Genomic DNA, 12,881 nt, shown 5'->3' on the forward strand with positions numbered 1-12,881 from the left:
AAATTGGATTGCGAGCAATCTGTCGATAAGGATGAATTGAAGATTATTGAAAAGTATGGGAAACAAACAAAATTTTACGCATATACCATCATTGGTAATTATGATAAAATATTAATGCGAACAATAATTAATAAAATATCATAATTATTTGGATTTTCACATTCTTGCAGTATTGTTCAGCTTCTATGTTATTTCAATAACATCTTCGTGTATTTTAAATGTTATTCTATATCTTTTTGGTATATTGAAGGATGATCAATTAACATTACCCCTTTTCGTTAATAATGTCCGAAATGCTGGATGGTTATATTATTGTTTGCTTATTTACCAAATGATATCATTTTATATTATACTAACAATAGGTTGTGTGTCTTTTATAACGTATTTGGTAATAATACAACACGCATGTTGTCAATTTAAAATTATAATGTATGTAGGTTAATTTTTAAAAAATTTTTTATTTATTTCTTTGTTCTTTTTTTTTCCTTTTTTTTTCTCTCTCTCTAAGCGTCATCAAAATATGCATTTAAATGTAATCGTACAGGTTTGTTCATTGCAGATCGAAAATGCAGAAACTATTTATAAATGATCAAAACTATATACGAAATACTATTTCTAGAAAAATATCTTGGGAAGAATTCAATTGGATAATAGATATTATAATGCGTTATAAAAAGGTCACGGAGTTAGTTCGAAATAAACTTCTCATCTTTCTTTAGATTTCTATATTAAAACTTATTATAAATAATTTATTATTTTTTTAAGGTATGTTGATTTGATAAACAATAGTCTCAACATAATGTATTTAATTGCCGTTTTCTTGTCGATGATAATCATGGTAATTGATCTTCTTTATGTAAGTAATACAACTATTAAAACACACATACACATACACATATATATGATCTGATATTGTAATGAAAAATTAGAATCTACGATGATTTTTCTTTTTCTTTTTCTTTTCTTTTTTTTTTTTTTAATTATCCTGATAGATTACACCTTATTCAATAATTTTTAATATTTTTTAAGTAAATTTCAATATTAGTTTCGATATCAGTATGAAGTATTATGATATTTATGATCTTTATGATTTATTAAATGATATTTATTTTTAGATATTTCAATTATCTATAGCATTGCAAAATGCAATGAAAATAATCGAGTTCAGCATTTATATTACCGGATCAATATTTACAATATATATTAATTTTTACATTGGCCAAAAACTCTTGAATTACAGCAATGCAGTTTTCGAGGAATTGTAAGATGTTTCGAAGTTTCAGTAAAATCAGTAAATTAGTATAAACAATTGACAAATATATTGAATTATTTATTTTTGCGAAATAATTATATTGCGATCGAAATGATTATTAATAATAAGCTTAAGCTCATCAAATCTAATTTAACGTTTGAAAACTATCAATTATTTTTTATGAAGAGAGAAAATAATTTTTTTCTCATTTTTCTTTTTCTTTTTTTTTTTCTTTCTTTCCTTTTTTTTTGTGCAGAACTCAAGTTCCATTCTATATGTGCTCTATAGAAACTCAAAAGCTCTTATTATTCATGATAGTAAGAAGCATGAAGCCATGCATGCTTTCGATCGGTGGATTATTCGTTTCGTCACACGAAATTTTTGCTAAGGTAAATAAATTGTCGATAAATAAATAAATCATTTTAATGATCAGTTTAATATTTTAGTTGATACAAAAAGCCTTTTCCTTTGCTATGGTATGTCGTACTATTCAATAACTCCAAGAAATATTATATTCATCATAAAAGAGATTTATGATTAGTAATATATGTAATAGATATAATCAATTTCATATATAAAGTGTGTAATATTAATTAGTTTGATACGTAAAATGTATAAAATTCGTATATAAAATGTGTATGCATTCACTTTTGTATTTAATAAGACGATGACAGAGTTGTTGAAAACTTGCGTTATATTTAATATATTTATTTTTTCTTTTTGTGATAAATATAGTTGGTCATTCGTTAAACGTTCGTCTAACAAGTGTTTATTATTATATCGCGAACATGAGATTTTTTTATTAATTTTTTCAGATACTCTTATAATTAATATTTGCCATTAATATTTTAGATAATTTCTGCGAATGTTCAACTTTATCAAGTTGTTATTGATCTGACAATAAAAACGACAAAGTATAGTTCTTGTAAACGATTTATGATTAAACAATTTATGAAGTTTTTCAACAAATGCTAAGTACACTTTTGATAACGTTACAACATTACCATTTTATGTAAATATTTATTGTACATATTATAATTGTTTATTTTTTATTTTACTTTCGTAAGTAATTGTCATTTCCTTTTTTTTTCTTTTGTTTTTTCTTTCATCTTTATTTCTTTTTCTTTTTGTTTTTTTTCATCTTTCTTGTTTCTTTTTTGTTTCATTGTTTTCATTTTATTTTTTTTTTTTTACAAATACAATGTACTCACTTGTATCAAATTTAATAATGATCATAAATACATACATAATGTATATCGTGCATCAAAATTTTGTTGCTTTATTTTTTCTTCTTTTAATTATTTCCATATTTTATTCATCTATTGATTCACTTTTCCAAAAAGAAAAAAAAATTCACACACACACATATATATATCACTTTGTATATTCACACAACTTTTTTTTGGACATGATATACAACGTATGACGAGTTATGGTTTCGATTATATACTGTTTACATCGACACGTGCTACGAACAAGTGTTCATTACGGTGGTCGAACGTCGACTGACAATGAGATTGCAATCGATCGATTTTTCTGCGCATGTCTGAGGAATAACACCCTTCTTTTAATCGTTAGGAACAATCACCTGTTTTCACGTTTATGAAAAATAGATATAATTTACCTCGAAGTGTTTGGTATAATTGTAAAAATGGGTTGTAATGTTTTAACGTTACGTATTATAGGTTACGATATTTTTTTTCTCTTTGAATATTTAACACAACGTTATATCGATTTAAATAAAGAGGGAGATTAGAATACAGAATGAAGAGGAAGCGTACAGTTTGTCATTATCTTCACTGGAGTGAACAAGTGATATTTAAGAATGTCTTTGAAAGGATTAGCACGCTTCGAAGAGCATTTTCTTTTCTCAAATCGATTATTTCAATTTCTAATACGTATACGTCCTGATCAAAACCCTAATGAGCAGTTTGTGTTGCTTTGTGCGGTATTAATTTTCGTATTACCAATAATATTGTATCAGGTAAAAGTATCTGTCTTATATATATACGCGATTGTTATTTTTATCATAATAGTGAATATATATATTATAATTTTTTTATTACAAAATTTGTATAACAAAAAAAAAATTATCAGAATGTATGAGTCCCCAATTAAATAATTTAGGGATATGCTGTACAACGAATGTCATTATTTTCAGTAAAAATTTTCACTATACTTTTGTGTCTATTTATTTAAGAAGAAAAAAAAACTTGTTCGTTTATATGTCAGATTTTATAAACATTCCACAATTGTAGTTTTATCAGGTCTACACGTTAGATGTGAATCTGTTATCGGTTATAAAAATATTAGTGAAAACAATTCCTTCTGTACATTTTCTTTATTGTTATTATATCCTTTACATTAGTTTAACAGAGGTACGTATCATTGTTCTCGCTGTAATTATTTCTTTTTCTCAAGAAATATTTACGTACCTAAGAAATTGTTTGATTCTCTTAGATTAAATTATTATTTGTCCATGCTAAACTTGATTACCAACTTGCAAAGAACGAGAACGAATTAAAAATTATGGAAAAGTACACGAAGGAAAGCAAATTGTATGCGTCTCTTCTTATTGGTAAAACTAATAAAATTGACTGAAACAATTACATTAAGATACGATGTATATAATTATTCATTATCTTGCATTGTGTTGCAGTTGTGGCCAACTTATATTTTCTTTCGATAATCGGTTCAAGTATTTTAAAGGTTTTCATGTATAATTTTGGAACATCGGACGATATTTATTTAACATTACCATTTTCTATTAATAGCGTATTATATGCAGGCTGGTTATATTATAACTTGTTTATTTATCAAATTATAATGATCATTATCATACTGACAATAATTGTAACTTTTGCTTCATTGTATTGGGTATCTATACAGCACGCATGTGGTCAATTTAGTATTATAATGTAAGTGTTTAATTCATAAATATATTTGTTTTTAACTTAAATAATATTGAGTCAATAGATTTTTATTTTAAAAAATTGAGTGTAATAAATGCTGTTAGAATTTGTAATCAGGGGTATTAGTTTTTTCTTTCTTTTTTATTTTTATTTTTTTTATTTAGGTATAAAAGATTGATGAATGTGTTAATGTTATTTATTGATCGATTCAATGTCATGAGCATTATTTTACATTTTCTTCCAGATTAAAAATACATCAACCATTTGAGGGTGATCATATACATATAAACAATCTTTGGCTGCATAGAACATTTCAGGAAGAATATAATTGGATAATGGATATAATCAAGTGTCACATAAGAGTTATGAAGTAAGTCTGAAATAAATTTCAGTCTAATTAATTTTTTTTTTTTTTAAATATTTAGTTTATCGCTGTAAAAACACTAATAATTAAATTTATTATTATCGTTGCATATCTCGTTTTTAAACATTTTCTTTTTATTAACAATTGCTACGATTTTTAAATGAAATGTTGCAATTTTTCTACACTTTCAATGCGTGTAATATGAAAAATTTTGATGTAAACTTTGAATTAATCTGTTCATTCATTACAGTTGCAGAATTATCATTAAACTATTTTAATAAATTTTAATAAATATAAATATAGACAAATTTTAATAAATATAAATAATATTTTAATAAATTCCTCTTTCAAATATTTGAAAATATCCTTTTGCAAATTTTCTTAAAAAAGAAAAATATATATGAAAAACATATGAAATATGAATATATTATTAAAAAATTCTTGAAGCATGCAATAAATTTTTTTCTAATTCTCATATCTTCAATTATTTTCTTATAAAAAGAATTAAATTAGAAGGAACATTTATGTAATATTAAAAAATTTAATAAATTTTTTCTTATTTGTTGAAGGTACATTAATTTAATAAACGGTATTTCTAAATGGACTTACCTTCTTGCAATCTTTATTTCGCTGCTAATCGTTCTATTTAATTTGCTATATGTAAGTTATTTCTTCGAAATAGTTGCAAAATAACTATATATTTTATATAATTTATGAATTATATTATATTTGGAATTTTTTGAATGAACATTATTTTCTTTATTAATATCTGATAATCCCGTTTTAGTTGTTTAACTTATTTGCGGTATTGGGAAATATAAGCGATACAATCAATTGCTGCATTTCTATAGTTGGATCTCTAGGTGTTATATATATTACTTTTTACGTTGGACAATTGCTTATTAATCATAGCAATGATACTTTCGACGCATTGTACGATTGATATATATATATATATATATGTATGTGTGTGAATGTGTGACATATATGTGTATATCACATCTACACATACACTTATATTTGAATGAAAAATTCAATTTAATTGATATATGAATTATATATATATATTTATAATAATGTTTTTTAAACAAAAAAAATTTCTTTTTTGCAGATGTAATATTCCATTTTACAATCTTTCGATAAAAACTCAAAAAATGCTATTGTTCTTGTTAATGAGATGCGTTAAACCGGTCGAGCTTTCAATCGGTGATGTATTTGTAGCTTCACACACAGTGTTTGCTGCGGTGAGCGGCATGATATTTTTTACAACGCTATTCAAATATTCTTTATATATATATGTATATGTATATAATGTAAAAAATATATATATATGTAAAAAGAAACATTTATTATTTCAGCTAATACAAAAAGCATTTTCTGTTGCTATGGTATACTATAGTATTTTACAAACCTAAATTACCTTAATGAAAAGTAAAATATAATATCAATTATTTTCTGTCCAAGATGGCCTCTCTTCTCAGAAAAATATGGTAGTATGTTAGTAATAGTGAACAACAAACTGTATAATGCATAATCAATATATTGTCCATTTTTTCACTGAAAATAACCGATCATTCGTTTCATTGATTCATTCAATATTTTCTCTCTCTTTTTCTCTCCACGATAAAAGACAATCACTTTTTTTTGAATATTCACACAACTTTGTTTTTTTTATATATAAGCAATATATAACAAGTTACATTGTCGAAGTTTACAAAAATCACTATACTATTTATTATGACAAACGTTGCTCCTTCTACAGCAAGTGTCTCTTACGAAAGTCAAACGTCGACTGACGATAGCTTCGCGATCGATCGATTCTTTTGCGCATGTCTTTCAAAGTTTGAAATCGGAGTGACAGCACCCTTTATTTAATTATTAATAACAAGCATCTATTTTCATAATTAGAAAATAGATTCTATGGTATCTCGGAATATTTGTTATTGTAATTGTAAAAGGGAAAGGAATGTTTCAACGTTACGATCAATAGATACGTATCATTATGGTGTTATTTCTATGTAAGTATTTTTAAAAAGTTTATACCAATGATAATGAGATGCAATTAGAATGCGCAATGAAAGAAAAAAGTCGGATTTGTTGGTCATTTCTTTTCCCATAAACTTGAGACACTTCAAAATGTCTTTGAGAGGAGTAACGTATTACGAACAGCACTTTCTTTTTTCAAGTCGAGTATTTCAATTTTTAATACGAACACGTCCTGATCAAACCTGGAATGAGCAATTATTTTTAGTTTCTGCTATAATTGTTTACGTATTACCAATTGTATTGTATCAGGTAAACTTTTAAATATATACGTGATTGTCTTTCATTATGCGATTATAATATACGTGTTTGTGTATGCATGTAATATATTACTGTACTTCGTTCTTATTTTTTTGTTTTAAATATTATATACGCGAGTAGAAATGTTGTTGTTTTTTTTTTTAGCATTATTTTATGTCGATTAAATATGTCGGATTAACTTGTGTCGATTAAAATTTCACTTTTTCTTATTTTATTAAGTAAATGTTTTAATGCGAATTAATATTAGATACTCGTTATGTTTATTGTTAAAGATGAAATTTATTTTCTAAAAACGAATTAATATTAATATGAGTTTTCTTAGACAATCGCTATACAAATAGTTTTTGTCGATTAATTATGTTAATCAATAATTAGTAAGTAAAAGACATTATAGAATATCGAGTAGAATTAAATGATTTATCAAGTGAATAAAATAAAATAATTATTTTCATAATTTTCAGTAAAAACTTACTGCTTATCGTTATTCCAATCTGGCTATTTATTTATTGCTCAATTAAAAAAAAAAACAAGAAAAAATAAATAAATAAACGGATAAGAAATTATTACGTCCGATTTTAGCAACAATTTACGATTTTAGTTTTATCAGCTCTACATCCTTGACACGAAGCTGCAATTGGTTATGAAAGTATTCGAGTCAATGATACCAGCTTTGTATTTTCTCTATTGTTATTATAAGATTTCCATTAATTTAACAATGGTTCGTATTGTTTGCTTTTTTCACTATATTGATTTTATTTAATTATCTTTGTAATTTTTTCTTTTTACGAGACATCGAATTACACAAAGAAAAGTTACATATTTCAGATGAAATTATTGTTTGATCATATAAAATTCGATTACGAGTCAGTGACGGACGAGGAGGAATTCAAAATAATCGAAAAGTACACGAATCGAACGAAATTATACGTTTACGTTCTCATAGGTATGTTAAAACGAAATTAATTTGAACGTTTTTATAAACGTGACATTAGAAAATTTGTTGTTGTTGTTTTTACAGTTTTATTTTATCTTAATCTTATTTTCATAACATGTCCAAGTATCATAAGTGTCGTTTGGTACATTTTTGGAACATCGGATGACATTCGTTTAATATTACCATTTTCAATCAATAACGTTTTACAAGCAGGATTGATATATTATATTTTGCTTATTTATCAAATATTTGGAAGTTTTGCTATAGTAACAATAGGTAGTATGTGTTATTCATCTTATTGGGTGTTAATACAACACGTATGCAGTCAATTCAGTGTTATGATGTACGTATATTTATTTTGTACAATATACTACTTGATCTTGTCGATATTGTTAATAAAAATTAATTGTAGTTATTTTATCGAAATATAGATATTGTACGATCATTAATAATTATTAATAGTTATTGTATTAATAATTATTATATTAATAATTATTGATATTAATAATTAATGTTTATATTACATGTTTTGGATATTATTTTCGTTATACGTGTTTATTTTAGATGGAAAATACGTCGACCATTTAAAAGCAATAAGGGAGACATGCAAAACACTCGGTTTAATATAACACCTCAAGAGGAATGCGATTGGATGATCGATATAATAAAGTTTCATACGAGAATAACGAAGTAACTTCGAAATGATTTTTTTTCTTTCTTTCTCTCTTTATTTATTTATTTATTTTTTTTAATTATTATTATTAATCGAATTAATTTTTCATAATATTCGAATTTCGCGATCATATACGTATTAATTTATTCATACTGTTTTTAATATAATATGTATACATAATAAAAGCTACATCTTCGTGATGTTTTAAGGAGAAAAGAAAAAAGAAATAAATAAAATAAATAAATAAATTATTATGCATTAAAATTATGCATTAGCAAATATATATATATATATCAAATTGTTACATATTATCATAATTAAATATTTTTTTCTCTGTTCAAGGTTCGTTGATGCGATAAATAGATTTTACAAGACGATTTACTTAATTGCAGTTTTTGTTGCGCTCGTATTGATTATTTTTAATTTCCTATACGTAAGTTATATCTTTGTAATAGATACGATATAATTATTAATATTATTCTATGATTTATTATATTATTAACTCTTTTGTTGAAAAATCTTTTTTTTTCTTCTTTCTTTTCTTTTAAAGAAATAAATATCTGATTATTTTATTTAATTTCCTTTTAGATGTTTCAAATATTTAGCGTATTGCTAAATGTAAGAGAAATGATAGAAGGCTTCGCTTATATGGCCGTGTTTCTATTTATTTCATATATTAGTTTTTACGTTGGTCAATTACTTATTAATCACAGCAATGACGCTTTTGAAGAATTGTGAGACTATTATACACACATACGTATATACATACATACATATATACATACATACATACATATATAGTTCAATACGAAACTTGATTTAATTAATTCAAATAAATGTTCTAATAAATAATTTCTATAATATATTTCATAAAAAACAAAACAAATTAAATGTTTCTCTCTTTCAGATGTAATATTCCATTCTACAATCTTTCAATAAGAACTCAAAAGTTGCTATTATTCTTATTAACTCGAAGCATTAAACCGATCGAACTTTCAATCGGTGGTGTATTTGTAGCATCTCACGTAGTTTATGCAGGGGTGAGTAACATTATCTTTTAAAAGCATATAAAAATATTTTTTTACATTGAAAAGAAAAAAAAAAGAGAGAACAAGGAAAAAAATAGAACATCCGTTATTTCAGTTATTACAAAAAGCATTTTCCTTCGCCACGATATATTACAACATGTTGCAAACCTAAAGAATCTAAACGAAAATGAAAATACTGTGTATCAATTATTTTCCGTCGAGGATGTCGTTTTTTTTTTTAAAGAGGAATACAAAATATTCACTTGTATCAAATATGATAGTAGTGGTAAATAGTGAAATAAAATTTATATTGTATAACCAATATATTGTTTATTTTTCACTTAATATTCACCGATCATTCGATTCGTTGAATGATTTAATTTTTTTTTCTTTCTCTTTCTCTCTTTCCCTCTCTCTTTCCAAATATTATATGTATATATGTAGTATATATAAATATAAAAAATATATAAATATACACATATGTAACATATATCAGTATAACATAAAATTCGAAGAAATATTTATATATATATATGTATGTATATATATACAAATATACAAATCACTAATAATAATCGATCTTGTAAAATATTACCTCTGACAGCTATTAAGCTTACTTCTTAAAGAACCATCCTATGCGACGGTCAGACTACAACTGACGATTGATGATTGCAATCAATACATCCTACTGCGCATGTCTGGCACGAAAACAAACTTTTACTATGTTAAAATCCCCCTTTTTTTAATTGTTGGAAACAACCATCTGTTTCTACATTTATAATGAATTTCACAGTATCTCACGGATGTGTGTACGATACTATTACTTTTCTAACGATAAAGAAATATTTTAATATTCTTTCCCCTATTGAATTTTTCCCCTTTCTATTATATTGAATATTATGGTAGTCGGCGAATATTATTATCTTATGTTACCTTTTTTATGTCTCTCTTTTTTTTTTTTTTACCTTTACCCTCGAGACTTGCCTATAATAAATGACCAATTAGAATACTTAATGAAATAGCGAAAGCGTAATAGGAAAGAGAAGGGATATTAGTCGTTTGCTTCGCTACAGTTCAAATTAAAAGTCCTCACAATGTCTTTGAGAGGTCTAAGTTACTACGAACACCATTTTCTTCTTTCAAATCGATTGGTACAATTAATAATAGGTTTACGTCCTCATCAAACATCGATTCAGGCTTTCTTTATATTTTCTGCGATAACTGTTTACGTTTTACCGATGATCTTGCACCAGGTAAAAGTTTTTTCCTTTTTTTTTCTTTTTGTTTTTTTGTTTTTTTTTTTTTTGTATTTTCTTCTCAATCATTAATAAAAATTTGTTAACGAGTATCAATGATTATTATCGTTGTTATATACATAGTTATTTAACGTTATAGTTATAGTAGATATATTTTTTAAACAAATGCACGCGGAGATACGGAGATATTATGATGCACACAATAAATGGGAATAAATACATTGCAATTGTATCGTGTAATCGAATTATTTTCAAATCGATTATATAGACGTTTGATTGGGTTGATTGGATTCGTAGAAAAGAAAAGAAAAGTATGTTTAACGATTTTACAGTTTTATCAACTTTTCACGTCGGACATTAAATCGTTATTGACTGCTGATTTACTGGAGAAAATATTAGGTGCTTTCTCGGTTGTCTCTACTTACAGTACAATATACTTTTGTTTTGCAACAGTTCGTATCATTCATTTTTCTAACATCTGATCTCATAGTTTTTCATTAACATGGAATATTTAATTACGTAGAAGAAATTTATTCGATTTTATATAGATTAAAATGATCTTCGCCCATCTTAAATTCGATTACGAGCAATTATGCGAAGATGATCAATTCGAAATTATGGACAGATATATGAAAGAAAGTAAATTATATATTACGATTATCGTTGGTAAGTACGAGCAAATAATTAAGAAACAAAACAAAAATTATATTCAACAGAATTATTACATATTGTAATATTGTTACAGGTATTTGTAATCTCTATGTTATGTCAATAACAATTCCAAGTGTTTTCAATGTTATCCTTCATATTTTTGGATTATTCGATGATATTCATTTAACATTACCTTTACCTGTTAATAATATTGTTAATCCAGGACCATTCTATTATAGTTTATTAATTTATCAAATAATTGCTATATTCATTATATTAATATTAGCCTGTGTGTGTTATTCATCGTATTTGATATTCGTACAACACGCGTGTGTACAATTTAGTTTAATAATGTACGTTGTTGTTTGAAATATTCTAATGAATGAATTCTTTTTTTTTTTTCTTTTTAACAATATAAAATATTCTACTCATTGCAGATTGACGATACGTAAACCATTTAAAAATAATCAGGATTACATAGAAATGACGTGTTGTAATATTACACCACGGGACGAATTCGATTGGATAGTCGAAATAATAAAACGTTATTCAAGAGTTACGGAGTTAGTTCGGAATAATTATTTTTTTCTTACGTTCGTACTAATTTATTTTAATAAATTTTTTTCTCTTCTTTTCAAGGTACGTTGATTTGATAAATAATTGTACTAAGATGATTTACCTATGCGCAATTTTCTTCGCGATGATCCTCATTATATTTGATTTCATTTTTGTGAGTAATAAATGCGAACAATAAGCGAAAAATTGTTAAGTAGTTTTTTTTTTGTAGTAGTAGTACTTCCGATGAAGTACTTTTGATTTTGCTTGAACAATCTTTTTTGATTTCTTTTTTTTTTTAATATTTTTGTAATAGTATATTAATATAAATATTTTTTAAATATAAATATATAAATATTTAATATATAATTGTAATAAATATTAATATATAAATTTATAATATAAATATTTTTAAGATTTCTTTTTCATTTTCATGAATGATTACAATATGGCTGTTTCTTCTCGTTCTTTTTCTTTCTCTTTTCAGATGTTTCAATTATCCACGATATTGCATAATACAAACAAATTAATTGAATACATCGCGGCAATAGTTGGATCTATATTTACTATATATATTAATTTTTATATTGGACAAATGCTTATAAATCATAGCAATGAAGCTTTCAAAGAATTGTAAGATATAGAATTTATTTTATTCCTATGATAATTATAATATACTTTTGTTACTTATCATTAATATTGTATAGAAAATTATAACGTCGTTTACATTAATCTCGCTCGTCAGTTCTATATAGAATTTTTAAGTACTGACGGTAATGTAATTTAGCATAAGCTGTTTTATTTATTTATTTATTTTTCTTTCCTTATATGGAGTAATAAAATTTTTGTTTTCTTTTATTCCGTCGCGTTGTCCTGTCAGTCAAAATTATTTTCGGACGATAAATAATTGATCAGGTGTCTCTAATCGTACTGATTAATAATCACAAAGTCT

This window comes from Vespula vulgaris, chromosome 13 (genome assembly GCF_905475345.1).
Source record: "Vespula vulgaris chromosome 13, iyVesVulg1.1, whole genome shotgun sequence".
Taxonomy (NCBI): domain Eukaryota; kingdom Metazoa; phylum Arthropoda; class Insecta; order Hymenoptera; family Vespidae; genus Vespula; species Vespula vulgaris.